Source organism: Dreissena polymorpha, chromosome 1 (assembly GCF_020536995.1).
Source record: "Dreissena polymorpha isolate Duluth1 chromosome 1, UMN_Dpol_1.0, whole genome shotgun sequence".
Lineage (NCBI taxonomy): Eukaryota > Metazoa > Mollusca > Bivalvia > Myida > Dreissenidae > Dreissena > Dreissena polymorpha.
Window position 1 is genome coordinate 202,076,490 of NC_068355.1, and position 18,565 is coordinate 202,095,054.

At 34.4% G+C, this 18,565-nt stretch overlaps 1 protein-coding gene across 3 annotated transcripts in view; it reads left to right on the plus strand.

The window, feature by feature from the left end:
- The first annotated feature begins 5,478 nt into the window (after window positions 1-5,478).
- LOC127864615 (transmembrane and coiled-coil domains protein 2-like) overlaps window positions 5,479-18,565 on the plus strand; it is a 126,056-nt gene continuing 112,969 nt past the window's right edge. The window contains exons 1-2 of one of the 3 annotated variants that reach the window (XM_052404417.1): window positions 5,479-5,550; window positions 16,682-16,817. The gene's annotated coding sequence lies outside the window, so the exon portion shown is untranslated. Of the gene's footprint in view, window positions 5,601-16,681; window positions 16,818-18,565 lie in introns of all 3 variants that reach the window. The other 2 variants (XM_052404418.1, XM_052404419.1) reach the window with 2 other exon arrangements.

Below are 18,565 nucleotides of genomic sequence, written 5' to 3' on the forward strand. Positions count from 1 at the left end.
ATGATGATGATGATGATGATAATGATGATGATGATGATGTTGATGATGATGATGATGATGATGATGATGATGATGATGATGATGATGATGATGATGATGATGATGATGATGATGATAATGATGATGATGATGATGGTGATGATGATGATGATGATGTTGATGATGGTGGTGGTGGCGGTGGTGGTGGTGATAATGATGATTATAAACATGATGATGATGATGATGATGATGATGATGATGATGATGATGATGATGATGATGATGATGATGATGATGATGATGATGATGATGATGATGACGACGACGACGACGACGATGACGGTGACGATGATGATGATGATGATGATGATGATGATGATGATGATGATGATGATGATGATGATGATGATGATGATGATGATGATGATGATGTTGATAATGATGATGGATTCGTAATGGCCGTGGATTTAATTGCAATTCATCAGTAGGGAAGCAAACGAAACCAAACGGCCATTTTCAATACTAACAAAACTGATATCCGCAGTCTTCTGATATTGAATAACTTCCATGTGAACTCATTTACTTTACAAACTTCCTGAACTTGTCGACATAAAAATATTCCAGAACTCGTTTACCTAACGAACTGTCAGAACTCGTCTACATAACAATCTTCATGAATTTGTCTATCCTAAAAACTCACAAACTTCCTGAACTTGTCTGCATAAAAATATTCCAGAACTCGTCTACCTAACGAACTGTCAGAACTCGTCTAACAATCTTCCAGAACTCGTCTACATAACAATCTTCCTGAACTCGTCTACCTAACAATCTTCCTGAACTCGCTACCTAACAATCTTCCAGAACTCGTCTACCTTATAAACTTTATTAACTCGTCTACCAAACAATCTTTCTGAACTCTTCTGTCTTAAAAACTCACAAACTGTCTCAACTCGTCTACCGAACAAACTTCCTGAGCTTGTTTACTTAAAAATTCCATTAAAAACTTCATAAACTCGTTGTCGTATTACTCCTCCTGAACTCGTCTACCTATCAAACTTCATAAACTCGTTTACTTAAAAAAACTTCCAGCGAACTTAGTTTACGAATGACATGGGCTAGTTTGATATCTACAATATGGTATAAAATGTCACCGAACATCAGATAATTTATCACTAATAAATCTTAAAAAATGCATGTAATTCCTACAAAGTTAATTCTGACAGGATATCATTTCTTGTTGATGACGTAGACCATGATACCAATCAAATAACGGCATGTGTTTGTCTAGGTACTAAAAATTTGTAGCGTAGTTATGTTTGAGATTTTTTACGATTTTCATATTTTTTATCTGAAACTGAAGAAATATACATTAACCATAATACAATTTTAATCAACACGTTTGAATATTTAATCATTTGGATTGAACTAAAAATTTCTTTCAACTTTTCTTTTTTTAAACATGAACAGACATTAAACTGTCTATACAGTATACTATTATACAAGTCCTATTGAAATGTTGTTGGGGAGACCTGGATACCGGAAGTGTTATGATTTTTACTGAAAGCTTTAATACGTGTAACTTCATGGTAGTTACCGGAATCCACGTGTGGTCAGTAAAATTTAACGAAAACACATAAACTTTCCGAATTATTACATCGTTTTGCTTTATAAATTCTGTGTACCGGTAGGCATGGACTCATCAAAAGGTATTAATTAATGTCAGCCCATCTGTATTGATTTGTCTGTTTTTTATACTTAATGTTTTATTTTACTTATTTTTCGAATCTGCAATACAATTACGTAAGTTCGATGAATTCTGAATGCCGGTAGGTCCCTTAACGACAATAGCATATCAGCTAGTGCTTTTATGACGATCTTTTAATTGTCTTTTTATGTCCCCCAGTCTATACTGAGGGACATATTGTTTTTGCCCTGTTTGTTTGTTGGTTTGTTGGTTTGTTTGCGTCAAACTTTAACATTGGCCATAACTTGTGTAATATTGAAGATATCAACTTGATATTTGGCATGCATGTGCATCTCATGGAGCTGCACATTTTGAGTGGTGAAAGGTAAAGGTCAAAGACATCCTTCAAGGTCAAAGGTCAAATATATGGGGTCATAGTGTTTCACAAACACATCGTGTTTATTATTGTAACAAATATTATCTTGGATCTTGTTGTAGTCTAGAAAAAAATGAAACTGGAGAATCATTATCAGGGGAGATTTTCCGGTAATCGTCCGAGTGTGTTGTACAATCACTGAAATTCATCAAACAAAACACGAGTGTATTGATTAAAGCTGGGGTTATCGCCACCGAATGGTCCATGCAGAGCACTGCGGAGCTAAAACTTGTTTGATGTATAGCTTCCACACTTCGCTCAAAATTAATGACAACAAATTCACGTGTACCTTAATTTTATTCAGTTAGTCGTGTTTTGAGAAAACTGGGCTTAATGCATGTGCGTAAAGTGTCGTCCCAGATGAGCCTGTGCAATCCGCACAGGCTAACCAGGGACGACACTTTTCGCTTTTATGACATTTTTCATTTAATTGAAGTCTTTTCTTGTGCGGACTGCACAGGCTAATCTGGAACAATACTTTACGCACATGCATTATGCCCAGTTTTCTCAGAACACGACTCGAGTGTTCGGAGGCTTATTAATATTTTTTCATGTACGAAAATTCAGATATACGTTTGGATATGCCTCTGTTTGAAGAAACTTGTCAAAATAATAGTGTGTGCTAGTATATAAGTATGTATTAAATACTAACATAATATGTTTGCAATAAATTAAAAACCATTAAAAAACAAATGTAAATATGTTGTATTAATAAATATTATTAATTACAGACAGATACCACATGGTTGAACCTTGACCACCGTGTGAAAATAATTTATTATTCTGAAGTATATAAAGTACGAACCTCCAAAAGCAATCAGTATTATCATTATTGGAACTTATTGACATCAAACAAATGTTCCAGAAATTTTACAAAAAGATCACCTTTAAAACATTAAACACAACTTATGAGTTCCTTACGACGATCATTTCAACTGAATAATCTATTCTCACATTACGCTTTCGTGTGAATTTCGAAGTTTATAAGGTCCTTCCGCGCCTGTGGCTAGTTCAATGATCTACCCATATCAGGTTTGCGTGCGTGCATGTCTATGATGTACCATTTGGGTCAAAAGTCAACAAGACCTACTAGGAAAAAAGAGAAATGTACGCCGACGTACAATATGTACGTCGACGTACATTATTTTGTACGTGGACGTACACAATTGTACTTCGACGTACAATTTTTACCGACCCTTGAGTGTTAGCCAATCAGAAGACCCCTTACATCTGTTGCTTTGATCCGCATGTTAAACATTCACTGCGCTATTTTCAGACACTTTATACGATTTTTATTTCAAAATTTGAATCCATATTATGTGGCCTATGCTTTCGAAACAATCGTGTTACCACAATAAAACAGCGGAAGTCTACACTGTGTATTAGCAACCTGCTGTGGTGATCTCTATCTTATCCCTTTGAGCGTCAAGTTATGACATATAGATCAGACATCGGCCGGCTGTCTAATAATGTGTTTAATATTTATTACTTAAACCGATTTTAGAATAAATACTGTCAAGTAGATACTTATTTTAAATTCTTTTTTTACTTCTTTTTTTTCAATTTTGATATTTTTATTCATTTTGTCCTCAATTAAAAAAGAGATTTGATACATTTATTATGAATAAATCTGAAGGAAAAGCGGCTCAAGAGACGAGTGTTTTGATTGGCTGTTCAGAAAATTTGTACATCGACGTACACAAATGTACGTCGAAGTACAGATTGTACATCGATTTACAAATATATACGTCGAAGTGTATTTCATATTTGCACGTCGAAGTACAATTTTTGTACGTCGACGTACATTTCTCTTTTTACCTAGTAGGTCTTGTTGACTTTCGACCCAAATGGTACGTCATAGCATGTCAGAGTTCATTTACATATACATGCCCCGCTGCGTCTCCATGACTTCCTACATATCTGCCGGTGTTCCTTTTCATAGGCAAATGTAAATCTTGAGCCAAAAAAATGTAAATTTTACACCGGCTGCCCGAGTATTCGCCAAAAATATAATTTGGGGGAAATAGACCAGTGCACGGTGGCCTATGAGGCTCTAGTAACGTTATATCAGGTTTACATTCCTATGAACACAAATATAGCAAATATAACGGTCCATTGACTTTTTGCAATTATCTGCCTGGTTGCATGGCCGTCACCCGGTTGTAAAAACACGTGTGAGATGTGTCAACGGATGAACGCAAAAGGGAAAAGTTTTGATAAAATGCAACTGTCCGCACATTTAGAGTCATATATATAACGGAAAAAACTGTGTGGCCGAAAATAATAGTGATTCAAAAAATAGCGATATATGTATTTGATAGTGAAATTTTGTTTTCAGAGAAGTTATATTTTGTTGATTTTTCATTTAAAATGATGATTTTACATAGCCACAAGCTAATACCCACGTCACACCGGACTGGCGTCCTTACTGCGTTCTTACCGCGACCCAGGTCGCAGTGAGGACGCCATGGACTTCGGAGGGACGCAGTAAGGACGCACGAGGACGCAGTGAGGACGCCAAAAATTGCTCGGGACGCGAGCCCACGGCAACCACTTTGAACATGTTCAAATTAAGTAGTCGCCGAAGTCCGGTGTTTTACGGCGTTCTGTTAAGGACGTCGTAGGGACGCCGTAGAGATGCAGTAGTCGTAGAGACGTGGTAGGGTCGCTGTAAGGTCGCCATGGACGTCGTGTGGTCGCCGCTCAAACCCACAGAAAATGATCATTGACTGCAAGGCGATCGTTCGGCGACCTTATTGCGACATTAGTACGTAATTTGTATGTTTATTGCGTCATCAGAACGACTATGGTCGCAATAAAAAACGCAGTAAGAACGCCGTATGGTCGGCTTTGGTCGCCGTAAGGACGCAGTACGAACGCGGTAAGGTCGCGAGGGACGTGTTAAGGACGCCGTGAGGACGCGCAGAACGCCATAAACCAGGACGCTGGTGTGACGGGAAGGAGAAAAACAGCATTTTTACCGAACAAGTAATTGGTGTCCTTACTACGACAATCAGAAATTTCCAGGAACACAATCTTAGGTCGCCGTAAGGACGCCAGTCCGGTGTGACGGGGCTGTAACAACATGTGATTTGGGTTAAAAAGAGGGTGTCCTGAAACTTAAGTATAATTACGGTTAAATAGAGATGAAATTGTTTTAAAGGTCTCTGCGTCGAGAGATTCGAAAAACTTATCAAAGTGGATTAAGGCAAATCGTCCATACTGCATAATTTCACTTCAACAAAATGCATGCAGTGCTTTGTTTTTTACGTATTAATTTTTATTTAACGCACACGTTTGTAAGGGAGCATACCTGAACGAAAATTTCAGCAAAATGTTTGAATATTTTGTAAGAGTTGTCCTTCATATCTGTCAAGAACGGTAATCACTTCCGGTTTTCAATTGTTATGAAAATGATCGAATGTTGCTGATGAACTCATCGTAATTTTAGGTATTTCATTAATATTTTGTGCTTATGCAAACTTATTCTATGGCATAACAGTTAGTATTCATTTTTATGAACATTCTGTTGTTTGGCACTGTGACATTTTATTATGTGTCTGTATTGTCGTTTAAAAATTTTAGTTTATAATTTTACTTCTGTGAAAAAGGAAAAAGTTAATCTGTTTGCTGGTGCTGTAAGAATTGGTGGGGTTGTTCAATTTATTGATAACGTTTCATATAATATTATTCACACATCTGGCTCAACAGGATTAAATATTTCACAAATATATTAATTGAGAAAATGTGTTAAGATTATTTGCTTCTGTTATTTTGCTTTACATTTTCAATCCATGCATCAATTAACTATCATGATATTCTTCATGATTACTCTGCATGATTTTTGTCACAATTGCATTATATTCAAACCAAGACTGAAATAAGTATCTGTATTTTTTGTTTAGATCATAATGCCTATGATTTTATGCATGCTTAATTTTGCAGAATGTAATGTATGTAATTAATTTAAATCTAAACTTGAAACAATGATCTTTAATGTTACATTTCTAAGTAAATAAGTTATTCTTAAATCTCTTGTTACCATGATCAGAATTCCGATAAAGGTAACAAAGGAACTGGTAGCAATGATAGCTATACTCAAAAGTAAATTATTAGCAAGCTTTTTTGTGATGCATCAAAAGGTTTAGAGTTACTTTAATCACCATGTCTTTGACAGGACTTAATACCTTACATTTGTAGTTATTAAAATTAGCACCTGCCAACAAGACCACTGTAAACTTAAAACCAGGTCTGCTCAGATTTTCAGTTTTTTTATGAGCAGGCTTGAAACCTTGTTTTTCACGCGCGGTATTCGTAAACTTTGATAACAGATGGCACTTTGATACCAGATAATAAACAAAAGCCATGCGCGAGAGTTTAGTTCTTCATCTTTTTTGCATTTATGTTCTGTTCATTTGGTTTTCAGACTTGTAACATTGTTTGGTCAATTAATGGTATAGTACTTCGTATTGCGGAAAAAAACAATGGATTATAAAAAATACATAAAATTGTATCGATAATGGTCATGAATTTGATGATCAGTACGTATTTCAACAAAATAAAAATTATTGGAAATAAATCAAAAACGTGCCAACTAATCAAAATAAAAGATCAATGTCCATTAATGTTACAACATGTTTAACTTTAGTTGAATAACATATTTGAGGAAATTCAAATGTTTTCATAGTCGGATGCCAAATTTTCATGGACACTTCGTTTACCGATCATCTCAAAGACAATGGCACTTCGATTCAAGATAACTCGACACTTTTTACCAGATATAACACACTCTATTTAGTGAATCAGAAATGCAGAATTCGCTGTGGAATACTACTATAGTAAGCAGGAAAAAAATAAAAATGTATGTACTGACGTAAATTAAAAACGAATTACCGAAACATGTTCTTATCCCTTTGGAATATGATAATAAAAGGGAAAGGGAAGTGTAAAGCTCAATATAATGGGAGTTTCCCAATCTCTTAAAAATTTTGTGGCTATGCATCTTCATGATGCGATTCTAGTGGGCACCAATGACAAAGGATTTTATGAGGTGTATTGGCTGCTTAAAGACCCTTTGCTCCCATTATCTACATGTAGAGTCCTGCTATAAGTTCAATTGAACACAATCATGTTGATCCACATGATCCGTTGTATTTTCAATTCTCTTAATCTCAATTTACCACTTAAAAACAAGTTTATTGTTCAGACAATAATTTTCGGTCGTCACTTCAAATATATTACTTCAGAAATAAGCTTTAGAATCTTATTTAAAATTTGCACTTATAATATTAATTTTATAAATAAATAGTAAAAAGATTTTTGAAAACAAACAACACCATTGGTTATATTTATGCCCCCCTTCGAAGAAGAGGGGGTATATTGTTGGCACATGTCGGTCGGTCCGTCCATCAGATGGTTTCCGTTCTTTAACTCAAGAACGCTTAGGCCTAGGATCATGAAACTAATTCATAGGTACATTGATCATGACTGACAGATGACCCCTATTGATTTTCAGGTCACTAGATCAAAGGTCAAGGTCACAGTGACTGGAAATAGTAAAATGGTTTCCGGATGATAACTCAATAATGCTTAGGCCTAGGATCATGGAACTTCATAGGTACATTTATCATGACTGGTAGATGGCCCCTATCGATTTTCAGGTCACTAGGTCAAAGGTCAAGGTCACAGTGACTCGAAATAGTAAAATGGTTTCCGGATGATAACTCAAGAATGCTTACGCATAGGATCATGAAACTTCATAGGTACATTGAACATGACTGGCAGATGACCCCTATTGATTTTCAGGTCACTAGGTCAAAGGTCCAGGTGACAGTGACTTGAAACAGTAAAATGGTTTCCGGATGATAACTCAAGAATGCTTCAGCCTAGGATCATGAAACTTCATAGGAACATTGATCATGACTGGTAGATCATGAAACTTCATAGGTACATTGATCATGACTTGCAGATGACCCCTATTGATTTTCAGGTCACTAGGTCAAAGGTCAGGGTCACTGCAGTGACTCGGAATAGTAAAATGGTTTCCGGATGATAACTCAAGAATGCTTACGCCTTGGATCATGAAACTTTATAGATACATTGATCATGACTGGCAAATGATCCCTATTAATTTTCAGGTCACTTTGTCAAAGGTCAAGGTCGCAGTGACTTGAAACAGTTAAATGGTTTTTCTTATGATAACTCAAGAATGATAAGGCCTATGATCATGAAACTTCATAGGTACATTGATCATGACTGGCTGAAGACCCCTATTGATTTTCTGGTCACTAGGTCAAAGGTCAAGGTCACAGTGACAAAAATGTATTCACACTATATATGGCTGCCACTACAACTTACAGCCCATATGGGTGGCATGCATGCTGATGTTTTACAAACAGCCCTTGTTTACATGTGTATGTAATTACGTTATGCATAGATTCGTAATGTGTCGGACTTGACAATGCAAATTGATTGGTACTTCAAAATGTTTGGTAAGAATAGCCATAATATACATAAATGCATTTCAGGTAGAAAATAAAACTTGGTTATCAGAGTGTCCAATTTGTTGAAAGTCTCTGTTATCCGAAGTGCCCTATATCGGGAATCTAAGTACATGTATCTGCAACTTCATGACTACCACCTCATAAAAGATGCTCTATCTTTTTTTTAAATTTCATTGAATACTATCAAAATTTCAGTATTTGAAGCACAGTGATTACTCTAGATGCTGGAATATCAAACAATTTCTTGCAATATTTCTAAGTAGTTTTATTTTGTTGAAATGTTTACTTTTCATCCAGTTTATGCTGTTTTCCGACCTAATTTTCTATTTTTTGTGGAAAAATCTACCATTCTTCAATAATGTTTTTTTTTTATAGAAAAGGATACACCATTTATTGACTTGACCATGCGCCTTATCTAAAAAACGAATCTTTATGATAATTAAAAAAAAAACTGATGAACTTACCTCTCCCGCGTGGCTTTTGTTGTTATCTGGTATCGAAGTGCCATCTGTTATCAAAGTATCCGCAAACCCAGCGTGTTTTTGGTCTCGAGTAAAATTATGAACTAAACATGGCTTAATTAAAGCTGCTTATTACAATTTATAAGTTTCAATGCTGTGTTGTTGCAAGACAAAGATTGGGAACGAATTTTTTGAATTTGGAAAAATGCTACATTTTTGCTGTCAGAAAATGTTAGATATTTTGACATGTGAGGACAGTTTAAAAATAGACTTTGTACTTTAATAGTATGATCACTTTAAAAATGAAAAAAGAAAACGAATAAACTTTCTTAAACATGCTTAGAATGTACACAGCTTTAGCATGATTTTTTACAGCTTTATTGTGCAATGGTTTCAGTCTAGATGGCCTTTGGCACCAAATATTAAAAATTAGCAAAAGTGGGGATAATTTATAAACGGTGGCAAATTTCATTTTCTGACATCATTGTTGATGACTCTGCTTGTCTATACTCACTAAATATGACAAATTTGTGAAATTTGGGATGATTTGTAAACGGTGTCAATTAAATTTCATTGCTGACATCATTATTGTTAACTGTGCTAATCTGTACTGCAAGGAAACTCATTTGATACTTAACTATAGCATATTAAGTCACCAAAGTGCATACAGACAAGCCCCAAGTGCATTGTTTGTTATCAAATTACTAATTGGCTTTGTAATGCAGACGAGAATGATTTGTTGTAAAAGATTATCTCATATATTTGGTTAGACGCATACACATTAAATTGGATCCACATAAGCACCATTGACTTTTTAAATTCATGTATCTAGTTATAATTTGAAGGGACTTTGATTGTTATAAAATAAGCTTCAATTTAAAATACCAATGCCAATAGCAAGAAGAGCTGTTTTGTTTCATGCGGTACTGTTATGTCACTATATTGTATTTTCATTTTATTCTGAAATGAGGCATGAAAACACATATCTGTATCAGGATTCGATTTTCAGATCTTAAACACTTGAAATTTAACATGAAATTTGACAGACAAAATTTTTATTTTAACAAAAAACAGGTTTTGTTTCTAGGGATTATTTAACAGTATGCTAGTTAACCAAATTACCACTTAGATATATAATTTTACACATTTGTTGTCCCTTAGAAAGATACATTTAATTAGAGTCCTATCTTACTAGATTCAAGTTTTAAAGGCTTCATTTCCAACCTTTAGGTACCAATAAGCAGGAAACAGCGTAAAACCTGAACAGACTTCGAGTTACTGGCAGGCTGTTCTGGTTTTATGCTGTTTGCTTCTGAGTGCGAAAGGGTTATGTTATTTTGGTATTGTTGCATTATTTTCGCGGCCCTACAAAACCTATCAACAATGTTGACAACTTTGAAAATGTCTTTAAAAATGTGTTATAAAATATTGTCCACAATAGTTAACATAACAGTGCAATCCAATTAAGGAATTAAGTTTATGATACTTTATAATGACATTGTAGTTAAGTTAAACCCTTGAAATTTTTCAATATAATCTATTATAATTAAAAATGGCACTAAAGTTTTTAAAGTAACAAAATAATGATGAGACAACCTTTAATGAGCCAGATGAGATGAGTGGGAGAAATGTACCTGGTTAGTTATGCTAAAAAATATATAGATAAGCCGTGCATTATCAGTTGTTTCAGTAGTTTAGTCCCTAAAATTACACTTAAACCATGCCACTTTAAAGCATTGGGTATAATTGAACTGCTCATTTCCAAAGTCTATTGAAAAACCAGCCTTACAGTTTAATTTTATTTTAAAGATACTTTCGATGTTTCGCCAGACATGTCTTTAAGTGCTATGTTTATGTTAATGAAAAAGACTTTTAATGGAAAATCAGTTCTTTGAACTCAAGTCACATATTTGCTCGGAGATATATTTAATGGACCCATTCTGTTTATTTATCGATTGTGATCAATGCCTCCATTGTAATTTCGTCTATCCTCAAGTACATAGCCTATCCTGAAGATAAAGTCAATATAGTTATGTGCTTACTCAGCATATTCCTCCATCCAATTCAAAGATCTATTTGTATATATGGGCCTTGCTCTGCGAAAAAGGGGTTTAATGCATGTGAGTAAAGTGTTTTCCCACATTAGCCTGCGCGTACAGAAAAAAAAACGTCTGAATGTTTCCAACTATCAGTTATTGCAAACAAATGACACGTTTTTGGATACTGTAATTTTTCGTTGATTTCGAAGTTCTTTATAGAAAAAATAGAATTTCGAGTACACATGCAGTGATAAGGATGGTGTGTTTAATAATATTCCAAATTGTATTAACCAGAAATGTCAATTGGAAAAACTTTAATTTAAAAAAGTACAATTAGTAAGGGCTCTGTGTGGGGTGGGTGTGGGGCTCTGCCCTTTATTCTCATGGGGCATGACAACAATTAACAATAAAACATTAAAGATTGTTTTATTTTATTTGTAATCATTGGATAAATAATAAACATATGAAGTATTTCTAGAAGGCATGCATATTTTCAAGTCTTGTATAACTAGTGGGCAAATGTCACTTCTCCCTGTCCGTCCTGACTTCTCCCTAATTTCCTGTCAAGAGAGAAGTGACTTTAATCTCCCTAAAATTTGATTCTAGGTTGACCCCTGTATGCATTAAATTTTGTCTGCAAAATGCTGATTGGAACAATATAACAAGTTATAATTTTTACAACACCACATTGTTTAAATTATTTAGCTCCAAGATTTTTCCCTCAAGTGTTAACAAATCCATTTTTTCCTGCCAAATACTTTTTCCTAATAAGAAGAAATGCCAAAATCTAAATACATTGAAAATGTGTATTGTATTTGCAAAAAACAACAACACAGTTACACTAACATGCAAGTGTTTAAAGACAAAGACTATTCAAATATATTTCAAATATTTAATTCAAGCAAAAATACACAAATTTAAGTTGTTTATTGGTTAGATTCTTCCTTGTTTTCCAATTGCAATGTTTTCACATGGCAATATTCCCTATTGGATTGGTTATTGGCAATATTCCCTATTGGATTGGTTCCGGCAACGTTTCAAAAGCAGTGAAAATAATGTGCTCTAAATAAAAGTAAATGTATTATATGGTAAACAATGATAGATACACATGTATACCACTGCACTGCAAATTGGTCTAGTGTTTGAAGATTAAGAGCTTGCAGATGGGTGATTTGTAGAAGTATTTCCTTCTTATCTTGTACAATGTAATTTGTTGTTACATGATCACTTAAATCATGAGCAATTAACTTTCAAACATAGCATTTATGAGCTGAAGGATATTTAATTGTCCAATTGAAAACATTCATGATTTTGTTAATGTTGTATTCTCAAACTTGTTATATAGTGTATGAACATAATGAATACAGGGCTTTTTCTGGTCATTTTGGGAATATGACCTATACCGGTGGGATTGGGAATTTAAGCGCCCTTTTTGTCAAAATTGGGAAAATGAAGCTTACTTAAATGGTGATAATTTCAAATGTAAATGAGGGTATATTCAATAATTTTTACTAATTGTGGACATTCTGTGCTGTTATATTGATCTAGAGCTAATAATTAGAAGGTAAATCTGTTTTGATTTCAAAGATTTTTTCCCTCTAAATATCAATAATTGGGAATTTTTATCTTCAAATTGGGAAAAAAGATACTTTTTGCTATTGGGAATATGACCGAATAACAGCTATAAAATTGGTCCAAAAAAGCCCTGGAATAGTTCCATAAGTGCATAGTATGTTAATTAGTCCCCTACCGGTTTCACCGGAGGGGACTTATGGTTTTGTCTCCGTCCGTCAGTCTGTCCGTCACACTTTTCTCGATCCTGCGATAACTTGAAAAGTTCTTAATATTTTTTCATGAAACTTGGAATATGTATAGATGGCAATATGGACATTATGCACGTCATTTCATTTTGTTCCTAAGTCAAAAATTGTGGTTGCTATGGCAACAAATAGACTAGAAATAGTGCTGAAAATGGTGTTTTTTTGTGGATCCTGTGATAACTTTAAAATTTCTTAATATTTTTTCATGAAACTTGGAACATGGATAGATGGCAATATGGACATTATGCACGGCATTTCATTTTGTTCCTACGTCAAAAATTGTGGTTGCTATGGCAACAAATAGACTAGAAATAGTGCTGAAAATGGTGTTTTTTTGTGGATCCTGCGATAACTTTAAAATTTCTTTATATTTTTTCATGAAACTTGGAACATGGATAGATGGCAATATGGACATTATGCACGTCATTTCATTTTGTTCCTACGTCAAAAATTGTGGTTGCTATGGCAACAAATAGACTAGAAATAGTGCTGAAAATGGTGTTTTTTTGTGGATCCTGCGATAACTTTAAAATTTCTTTATATTTTTTCATGAAACTTGGAACATGGATAGATGGCAATATAGACATTATGCACGTCATTTCATTTTGTTCCTACGTCAAAAATTGTGGTTGCTATGGCAACAAATAGACTAGAAATAGTGCTGAAAACGGTGTTTTTTGTGGATCCTGCGATAACTTTAAAAGTTCTTAATATTTTTTCATGACACTTGGAACATGGATAGATGGCAATATGGACATTATGCACGTCATTTCATTTTGTTCCTACGTCAAAAATTGTGGTTGCTATGGAAACAAATAAAAAATATTCTGACAATGGTTAAATTAATGACAATGGTGGAGCCGGTAGGGGACTTTTATTGCTTGGCAATATTCTTGTTTTAAATGAACTTGCACATTCTGCATGAACAACCTGCAGGGAACAAGACACCAGACGTAAACGATTGTACAACCTCAATCATCAATGTTTTATGGGTATTTTAAATGTTTGTAATTATTCAGTTTGTAAAGAAATAGGTGCACTAGAGTAGACAATTTTAATACATGCATTTACCAAGTTTTCAGTATGAATAGACACATGTAATTTTACAGTCTGGCAAGTCAATTGATAAGGTCAACTTGTCCATTGGACAAGATCAGTATTGAGGAACTTATTAAATGTTCATAAATGCTTGAGAAAAGTGCAATTTGTGTTGCAGTAACTGCAAGAAAATTGATGTTACAGTAAATTACAAATTGGTATTTTGTCCTAAAACATTGATCTTTTATTTCATTTTAAATTGTCTGTAAATAACAAAAACAAATTTTGTCGGAACATTTTTAAGGCATTCCAGAAACTTGTGACATGTAAATGTAGGAAATAAAAATGTGTGCCGTTTTGAATTTACTTATTAAGAATCTTCATCAGTTCTCAATTAATGGGAAAGGTTTCTGAGGTTTAACCCTTTACCACTTCTAAGATACGTATTGACGCATTTGTAGCCCCTTAGAAAGTATTAAAGTTTAATTAAATACCTTTCCTACTAATTTCAAGTTTTAAAGACTTCATAATCCAACCCTTAGTTACTGAATACATGTAGCAGCAAACAACATAAAACCTGGACAGATTGGGAGTTACTTTCAGGCTGTTCTGGTTTTATGCTGTTTGCACATAGCCATTTTCACTTTGCTTCTACATGTACATGTACATGCACATGTAAGTGGGAAAGAGTTAAATTTGTTGTTAAGCTTTGAAACAAAAATTTAATCAATGAAATAAAAGCATATGTAACCCTTGTGTCATTCTGTAACCTTCTTTTCTTGATTTTTGTATTGGTGTATTAGTATATCCCATTTGCACAATGACATCAAAACTGTAAAAGAAGCAATGTCAAAGCATAGATTACACCCAATCTTTTACTTTGTTTGTTAGACAAATATTTTTAGAATGACTATAAAAGGCAGTTGTTTAAGTATTGATTGTTTTATTTGTTTTTAAACAATAATAATATTGTTTGATGTGTAATACTAATAGGGTCATAAAATTCTGTATATTTTACTTTTAAGCTCATTAATTCTCCACATGTATACATTTTTGTATGAAAACAAACAAACTACAAGAACATTTCCTTGTGCACTTTGTTGTTTTAAGCCTCAGTTTGTTAAGACCACCTGTACATATATCTAAGGATCTGGGGTGATTGGTATTAAAAATCACAACAAGTTATTTCAGGGGTTTAGATTTTCCTATTTTCAGCAGCTGCTTTTCACTAATTCAATGTCATACTAATTTTTTTTTTGGGGGGGGTGTGTGGGCCATTTTCCTCCCCTGAGGTGGTTCTTAAAACAAAACCCTGTATACCCATAATAATAATTAGTAAATGTTTAAAGCGATAAACATGTTGGTAATGTCCCATGGAATTTTGATGCCCCCGGTAGAGTGGCATATAGCATTTGAACTGTCCGTCCGTCAACCCGTCAGTCCGTCCGAAAACTTTAACATTGGCCATAGCTTTTGCAATATTGAAGATTGCAACTTGATATTTGGCATGCATGTGTATCTCATGGAGCTGCACATTTTGAGTGGTGAAAGGTCAAGGTCATCCTTCAAGGTCTAAATTCAAAAAATACAATCCAAGGGAAGTAATAAGCTTTAAAAGGGAGAAAATTTCTAAACCTGCCAAATGATACATGTACATGTATATTGAAATTTTATTTGAAAGCGGCGCAATAGGGGGCTCTGACAAACGCATCTCTTGTTACATGTACCGGTAGTCTTATTTTTAAGCAGCCATCAAAGTGTCAACAAATCTGTAAATATAAATATAACAGTATTTATAGAAACTAATTAGATTATTAGACATTAAAATACAATTTAAACATTTATAATGTTTGGAAAAGTTTTTTTGCAAAACACGTCAAAACAATTCCATTTAAATGTGAGACCTTTATATAATATGCTAATGTTTAAAATCATGCACATGTATTTTAACTAAAGGAAACACATTACATAACTCAGAGAAGATTAAGTAATAAAACAACATTTGCCTTTTGCTTTGTGAGGAACAATTCTCGAGCAAAAGTTCAATTGGCTTTTGAGCTTTCAATGACAATTATTAAAATGTTTGAGGACATATGTTGTATTCACTGTTTGATAGAAGTTTTGGGAAAACCTTTTATAAAACATGTTTTTAGTCATGGCTGGAGATAAAATCTTTATAATTCAACCAATATAAAGATGAGCGGCGCTCTGTGAAAAGGGGGTTTAATAAATGTGTGTGAAGTGTCGCTCAAATGTGTGTGAAGTGTCGCTCAAATGTGTGTGATGTGTTGCTCAAATGTGTGTGATGTGTTGCTCAAATGTGTGTGAAGTGTCGCTCAAGATTAGCCTGTGCAGTCTGCTTTTATGATATTTTTCGTTTCAAGAAAGTCTCTTCTTAGCAAAAATCAAGTTTTTGTCGAAAGTGTCATCCCTGATTAGCCTGTGCAGACTGCACAGGCCAATCTGGGATGACATTTTACCCACATTCATTAAATACCTTTTTTCACAGCGCATGGCCAAGATAAATTGGCTGGCTTCAATGAAGATGTGGCAGTCAATGTGGACTTTACAAGCATATCTCACTATTTATTCATATTTAAAATGCGGCGGAAAGTTTGTTCAAAAGCTCATCTCTAACTGATATGAAATCTTTCCATATTGTCGATATTATAATTGACTATTGAGTTATCACATCTAAGTAGACAATTTTTCAATTTTCAGACTTTTCTCCTATGAATCTGACATAAAGAGCAGCCCCGCTAATAGCATTAGGAATTCCTGAAGCCGTTTTCATCATCATCATTAGTTATCGTACTGCAAGCTTCTTGGTATAATATCTACAGTGGTCAGGAAAATGGTAATTATATATATTGATTATTAGCAGCACAGACCAATTTGTCACTGACCTGTACATAATGATATATACACCTTACTTGATCGTGGGTTTACTCAGATTTTACCCTGTAATCATGTGGCCATATATGTTTCCCCAAGGCTTTCATTAACTTATGAAAACTGGTAGTTTCAACTTTCAAGCCTTTGATTTTGGAAGTTGTGCTTGTATAGTTATTATTTAGACATTTTAACAGAATTGCTTGGCTTGTAAATGTACATAGCATTTTTTAGCCAACACCTGAACATTAACTACAACAACCTGAGGGCGTTATTCTATTAATTTGATCTTCAGCTACTTTATAGAACATATAGTGGTTTGTAACCTCTTGTTATTTTTTCATGCTTGTAAGGTCACAGTGACCAGCTACAACTCTGATTTATTACTGCTGAGTAAAACCAATCTGTGTGAGAAATCCCTATATTCTTTTACTCAATTATTAATTGCTCGTACATATTTCTAGATTTTCATTGATCCTTGTACATGTACATTAGAAAAAAAGAAGAATTAGCCTAGATTTGTCCCACAGTTTTGCAAAGATTTGTTATTTTCACTGCATTTCAAATCAGTAAAAAAGTGATATGCATTTACTTTGTTTTAATATTTGCTTTATGTCTTGACTCTACTCGCTACGAATTTTCTAATTTTGAGATCCTGCTAAGAAATTCAGTAGCGAGTATATTAAGATATAGAGCGAATATTAGTACTGAATAAACGCTAATCACTTAAATAAATATACCATATACGTCCTTATTGACGCTCATGCCCTAATAGACACGCAGGCTGTCTTTTCTAGGGTTCATCGGAATTTATTGGAACCATTAGATAAGATTTATGTAGCCCGTAGTCCATTAAAGAGTTGCACATAACATCTGAAAACATTGTTTATGCAGCCATTTTGTTTGCAACATGGTGACACCATAAACATGCTACCGTGCCAGTATACTACGTAGGCGTACAATAATAATGCATTTGATTTTTTTAAACAAAACGGAACGAGTACACTGTTTCTGTTAAGCAATTACCATTTAAATTGTTCATTAATAGCTCGGCTGTTTTCGGAGAAAACCCGAGGTATTTTCATAGCCAGCTCGTCGTGTCCGCCGTCCGTGTCGTGCTAAAACCTTAACATTTTATCAAGGTTTTGAACTTTGGCTCTAAAATCAAAGTGCTTCAACCTACAACTTTGAAACTTCATTTGTAGCTGCACCTTGATGACTTCTACATGCCACACCCATTTTTGGGTCACTAGGTCAAAGGTCAAGGTCACTGTGACCTCTTAAAAAATTAAAATATAATAAAAATAATTCTGACAAGCTTTCATCTATTCAAAACTGCACCCCCAGCCGAGCGTGGCACCCGTTATGCGGTGCTCTTGTTGATTATATATTTTATTGATGTATATTCCTCGAGGACTGCGTGTAACTTGAGTGCTAGGCAGCAGGGAAAGGACGTTGTCATGGGTGTCACTTGCGCTTTACGCCGATGACACCAACTGTATGGTATTGAGCGTTCGGGTGTATTGTTTGACACACTATTAATACTTATCTAGACGCAGTGAAGGCGCGAAATACCGGGTCAAACTGGATTTAATGATGAGCGCCTTTTAATGGGGAAATATTTAAGTGGATGAAAAATAAAATGGGATCCACGTCCGATTTGCGTTAAAATGGACATCGCGATGTAGCGGGTTTGCAGCAGACTATGTCATA